This window comes from Octodon degus, unplaced genomic scaffold (genome assembly GCF_000260255.1).
Source record: "Octodon degus isolate 3935 unplaced genomic scaffold, OctDeg1.0 scaffold00352, whole genome shotgun sequence".
In the NCBI taxonomy this organism is placed as follows: domain Eukaryota; kingdom Metazoa; phylum Chordata; class Mammalia; order Rodentia; family Octodontidae; genus Octodon; species Octodon degus.
This window is the reverse complement of record NW_004524928.1, coordinates 908,511-914,611: the sequence shown is the minus strand read 5'-3', so window position 1 is coordinate 914,611 and position 6,101 is coordinate 908,511. Positions and strand designations below refer to the sequence as shown.

Sequence of the window (6,101 nt, the reverse complement as noted above, 5' to 3'; positions counted from 1 at the left end):
AAGGTGGGATTATGTCAAGTAAAAGAAGCCTCTGCACAGTAAGGGAAATGACCAGCAGAGTGAAGAGATAGCCTATAGAATAGGAAAAAGTTTTGCCAACTATACCCTGAAGAGCAAACTAATATAAAGACCTCAAATAAATTAGAGCACTTAAAAGACCCCAAAAATGGGCAACTATAATGAACAGATACTTTTCAGCAGAAGAAATACAAATGACTGTGCTCACTTCAGCAGCATATATACTAAAATTGGAATGATTCAGAGATTAGCATGGCCCCTGTGCAAGGATGACATGCAAATTCATGCAGTGTTCCACATTTTTTTGTAACTGTCCTACTAACCTGTACTGAAACTGTTTCATTACTATTTTATCTTTTTTCTCATTAAAATGAATAAATAATAAAAAATTTAAAAAGAATTACAAATAACCAATGAAAACAGTTTGATATCACTAATGAAATATAAATTAAAATGATATTGAGATTCTATCTTACTCCAGAAAGAAAGTCTATCAAATAAATCAAATAATAACAAAAGTTAATAATGCTTTAGGGAGAAAAAGAAACCCCTTTACATTGTTGGTAGAAATGTAAACTACTACAACCACTATGGATGTTAGTATGAAGATTCCTCAAAAAACTAAAAATAGAAATTTCATTGATCCCAGCTATTCCCTTTCTTGGTATCTTCCTGAAAGAGTTAAATATATCATATCACACTGTTATGTGCATTGCCTATATTAATAGCATAGCTCAAAATAGGTTAACCTTGGACGTAGCCTATGTACTAATAGATGAATGGAAATAAAAATGTATTTATTCACAACAGAATGCTATTTTGCCATAAAGAGGATAAATTTGATTTATTTGTAAGAAAATAGATGTACCTTAAGACAATAATGTCATGGGCAGCCAAAATCCCTGCAGCAATGCTGCAGGCTACCCCCACACCACCCACGACCTGGAGGGACATCCCTTTGGATGCCTACTCCATTCGAGGACAACACACCATTTCTCCATTCGATCTTGCCAAGCTGAACCAGGTGGCAAGACAACAGTCTCATTTTGCCATGATGCATGGCAGGACCAGATTCACAGGAATTAACTCCAGCTCTCCAGAGGTGAAAGGGTATTAATAGGCAAGTTTGTATGCACCTACTCAAACCACCCATGAACTCACCATTCCAAAAAACTTAATCGGCTGCATAATAGGTCGCCAGGGCACCAGCAACAATGAGATCCACCAGATGTCCAAGGCCCAGATCAGAATTGCCAAACCTGTTGAAGGCTTTTCTGGTAGGCAGCTCACTATCACTGGCTTAGCTGGCAGCATTAGTCTGGCCCAATACCTAATCAATGCCAGGCTTTCCTCTGAGAAGGGTATGGGATGCAGCTAGAACAATGTAGATTCATTCATAACCCTCTTCTGCTATTTTCCCATGATCCAACTGTGTAATTGCTGGTCAGTGATTCCAGATTTTAAATAATTTATAAATGTTCAGTTTCTATACCTTATCATCCACTAAGAATTTAAAAAATCACATTCTCTGTTCAGCTGTTAATGCTGGGATCCATATTTGGTTTTATAAGCTTTTCCCTGTTTAGCTTGTTTTGGGTTTTTTGGCTCATAGATTTTTCTGTTTGTTGATAAGAAATGTGAGTGTGGAATGTTAATTTCAGTTTAGTTCTGTAATGTCAAGAATTTGAGAATTAAGGGGACAGGGAGATGGCTCAGTAGAATAAGCACTTCCCTGGCAAGCGCCCGGGCCTGAGTTCAATCCTCGGTTCTGAAAACAAAAAAAAAAAATTATTAATTTTATTGAGAAACAAATAGCAATGAGACAGTCTCAAAATTGATTGTGTGACAGTTTCAATAATTAATACATTGCATATTTTCTTCATAGTGTTTATTCATAGTACAAGATGCAGACATGATATCCTGTCCAAACACTCTTAGTACAAATCTTTCTTCTCACTGAATTAAAAGAAAGTAGCTATATATCTATCCTATTTTGTTTATCACATTTCTTAAAGGTATACATATGAATAGACATTCATAAATACAAAACTAAGTTGCGTAGTAATCTTCAGCATTTTAAACTCCTTTTGTCCATTTAGTGCAAATCACACCATTGACCATTTATTGTCTCCTATGCCAGTAATGTTTTGCAACAAGACCATGAGCTTGATCCTGAGTAACAAAAGCAACATTTAAAATTGTGACCCTACAACTCTGATCAACGTGAATGTGCCATGAAAAAGAAAGTGAGACTTATTAAGTTCTCTTTCTAGCCTTTCCTATTCTTTCCCTTTCCCCCTTCTTTCCCATCCCATTTTCTCCCTACCCTCTCCTCTACTTCTTCCTCCACTTTTTCCTCTTTCACTTCTTTTTTCTTCTTCTTGTTTTATTCTTCTTTTCCTCCCCCTTCCTTTCTTCTTCTTTTTGAAATAGGTATTTCAGTTTGAAAGATAATTTAACTCAGTTGTGTCCCAAATTTTCTGATCAAGGAGATTATGGGACCACAGAGGAATGTGATCAATGATGTAGAGTGTGCCTAAGGAGAGTCACATGGAGAGAAAACATTCTCTCAGGGCTTCACAGAAAGCACATTGACCAAGCAATGGCTGTGGCTCATCCACATGACTGACACTGAAAAAGGATCTACAAAGTGCGGTACAGGGTTTTGGGATAAGTCCTGAGGGGATTTGACTGACTGTCAGATACAAAAGTTACATTTCTTGTTATATAGGTCTTGCTTTATCTTGGTATTAACAATCCAGCAGAAAAGTGTAGAAACAAGGTATGAAAAGTGAAGCCATGTTAATATGCTGAGCTGTGGAAGACTCAAGTCAACAGCTTCGGACATTGCCAGTCCTGTGGATAACCCACTATTATTATGGACTACTGGACTATATTGGAATATTTTGCTGAATTCATGCACCTAGAGTATTTGGATGGCAATAGAATACTCATCTCTGACAAAACTAAAAAAAAAGGAGATATAAATGAAGGACTATTTTGTATCTGTATATACAAAATAGTTAGGATAGATGTATAGCTCCTTTTTCTTAATGCAAGAAGAAGAAAGATTTGTACTAATAGTGTTTGGACAGGATATCATGTCTGCATCTTGTGCTATGAATGACTATTATAAAGACAACAATATGCAATATATTAATTGTTGTAACTCTCCTACCAACCTGTTATGAAAATGTCTCATTGCAATTTTTTCTCAATAAAATTAATTTTAAAAAATTAAAACTGCTTTCATTGCATCCCACCCAAAAAAAAAAATTATTCTTCACTAAGCACCAATCCAGTTGCCAAAAATGCAAAGGATCCATCATGGATAATGATCACTATTGGACTAAGGTATCTATTATTATCATTATATTCTAAATGTTTCATTGTCTGGCCAATATCATTGTTTTCTAAGCATTCATCTTTCAAACTAAAATACATATTTCAGTGAAAAAGAATTTAAGAATTAAAAATTGATTGATTAAAAATAAATAAATAAATAAATAAATATATGACAATAATGTTAACCAGGAGTAATGGGGCACATCTGTTATCCCAGAAATCAGGAGACTGAGGCAGGAGGATCACTGTGAGTTTGAGGCCAGCCTGGGCTACAAAGTGAGCCAAGCACAATATTAACTACGTAGTATAATTCTGTCTTAAAAAAGCATAGTGTTAAGTGAAATAAATTAGACACAAAAGCTTAAACATCACATGGTTTCTCTTGTATGAAAAGCAGAAGTATAAATAATTTTCAGAGCAAACTAAAAGGTTACAGGGAGATAGATATTGTCCAAGGGGCAAGGGACCAAGAGATGGAGGGACAAGAGAGAGAAGAAGGGAAAGGGACGTAAAAAGAATTAGGACAGGGTCTGGAGAGATGGCTCAGTGGTCTAAGGCACCTACTTAGAACAAGCTTGGCAAAGCATCAGGGACCGCGGTTCAATCCCCCAGCACCACATGCCAGCCAGCCCCGCCCCCTGGTGGGCTGAGCTGGCCACACACACAAACATAAATAAAGAATGTAAACTAATTTTTAAAAATGAAAAAAGAATTAGGACATGCTGTGTACATGTGCCCCCTCGCTGGATGGGTGCAATCATTGTGCACTACAAATATGTTCTAATAAAAAATTTTAGAAAATTAAAATCTTTGGTAAAAAGCAAAAATGAAATGAGATCATGGAAGATGCAATCTATGAACTTGAAAACTAATCAGTGGTATTAAGAAAATAGACTGAAAAACAATCAGAATCTCAGTTTGTAAAAGGAAGGAAGTTCTAATGTGCAGCAACCTGGGTGACACTTGAGAGCAGTACCCTAAGCAAAATAAACCAACTGTAGAAAGAAATTCTCCATCAAGTGTTTAGAGTAGCCTGAGCTAAGAGACGGGACAAGGAGGTGCTAGGAGCTTGGCAAGATGAGGATGGGTGTGGAGTTTCCTTCTCTTTTGCAAAATGAAGAGTTCTGATTATTGGATGCCCAACAAGGAAAGTGTACTTACTATAGAAATATGAGAACTATATGTTTATCCATGGTTAAGATGGCATATTTCATGCTGTGTATATTTTACCACAATAAGGAAAAATATTAGTATCATTTTTGTGAAAGAAAAAATCAAACTCTAAAAAAATATAAGATAATAACAAAAGAGCTAACATTTATATTATTGGAGGTCCAGAATAAGAAGAGAAAGTGGTACTGAAGAAACACTTAAGGAAAAAAGAGTGAAAGCTTTCCAAATTTGTTAAGCTATATTGGCAAAAGTACTTGGCTATTGTCATGTTGATACTGAATTGCTACAATATAATGGTGGAAAAGAAAAGGGTGGGTGGAAGGCTGAATTCACAGGAACCCATCTTGGTGTCTCCATAGTAAACAGATAACTCTAGGAATTAAGATCTGAAAAGGGCCTGGTAGCCAGGAATGTAGACCCTATAGACACGAAGGCCAGGGTCACCGAATGATCAAGGAATGGAGACTGGTGGGAGTGCTGAATGAGAAGGTGGAGGAGTCCAGAGTAAATAATGAAAGAGATCAGCTAAGAATAACAGTTATGGTCTTGGGACCAACCGCAACATCAAGAATGTATTTTAGAGAAATTGCCACCACTCTGAGGTGGCAATTGTCACCACTTTGAGATTAATGTAATGTCAGGCACGTCTATATCAGAGCAGTATGTGGGAGGTAGGTTCAGTCCATGGACCAGCAGGTTGCCTCGGGGACTTCTGCTCCTGCGCCGGGGGCAGCCCACTGTTCACAGGCCAGGCCAAGAGGCGGCACGCCAAAGATGCAGGAGCAGAAAACTTGCCCCACGTAATGGAGCAGCACTGGGCGCTGTGCTCAGGGAACTGGGCCGTGGTGTTTCCGCTTAGGCTTTCCCGGAAAGCAGGTTTATCTGGAAGGTATTCTGAGGGTACCTTCTGAAAGGCTTGATTTTTCCTGCTGTTTTGTGGAAAGTACCTTTGCTGTGGAATACGAGCTAGAACCAGTCCATTGGCATCCGCAGTACAAGGAAACAGACATAACTGAAAGCGTGTTCATTTCGGTAGCTTTAGAGGTATAAATGAGGGTCACCATTTCAGGCTCCTATGGGAACTTTGTGCAGCCGGCTCTGTTTTTCTCACTTGCAGCTGTCAACTAGAGTCTTCCCTACTACAAACTGCATCAGCATCTCAGGTGCCGCCCATGCACTGTGAATGAGAATTTTCCTGTTAGCAAGAGTGCCACCCCCTCAGGAGGCATCTGGGGAAAATGACCCACTGGCTTCATAGGAACCCATTCAAAGCTGCTCTCCAGTCTCTTTTAAAATTACTGTGGTGTGGCCACCGACCTACCTGCTTTAAAAATTTGCAATGACCTGAGAGCATCCAGGGCACCCTCCCTGAGCTGTTCACCAATCTAAGCTGTAACCCGGAAATGATGAAGAGTGCAGTGGATTTGTACTTTTCACTTTTACAAGGTTTCATACATTCCCCAAGTGAATCTACACAGGAAAGCAAGTTACATATGTGCAGAATTTCAAGTGGACCAATGGGGGCCAGGGAGAAACTCAGTGGCATAAGAACCTCCCTGGCAAGC

General features: G+C 38.4%; 1 non-coding gene and 1 pseudogene across 1 annotated transcript; both read left to right on the top strand.

Moving 5' to 3' along the window:
• Window positions 1-218: 218 nt before the first annotated feature.
• On the top strand, window positions 219-322 carry LOC111814542. Its single transcript, XR_002819508.1, has one exon. It is a non-coding gene; the product is annotated as a U6 spliceosomal RNA (small nuclear RNA).
• A 5,452-nt stretch (window positions 323-5,774) lies between these two features.
• Window positions 5,775-6,101, top strand: part of LOC101578120 — a 15,004-nt pseudogene continuing 14,677 nt past the window's right edge.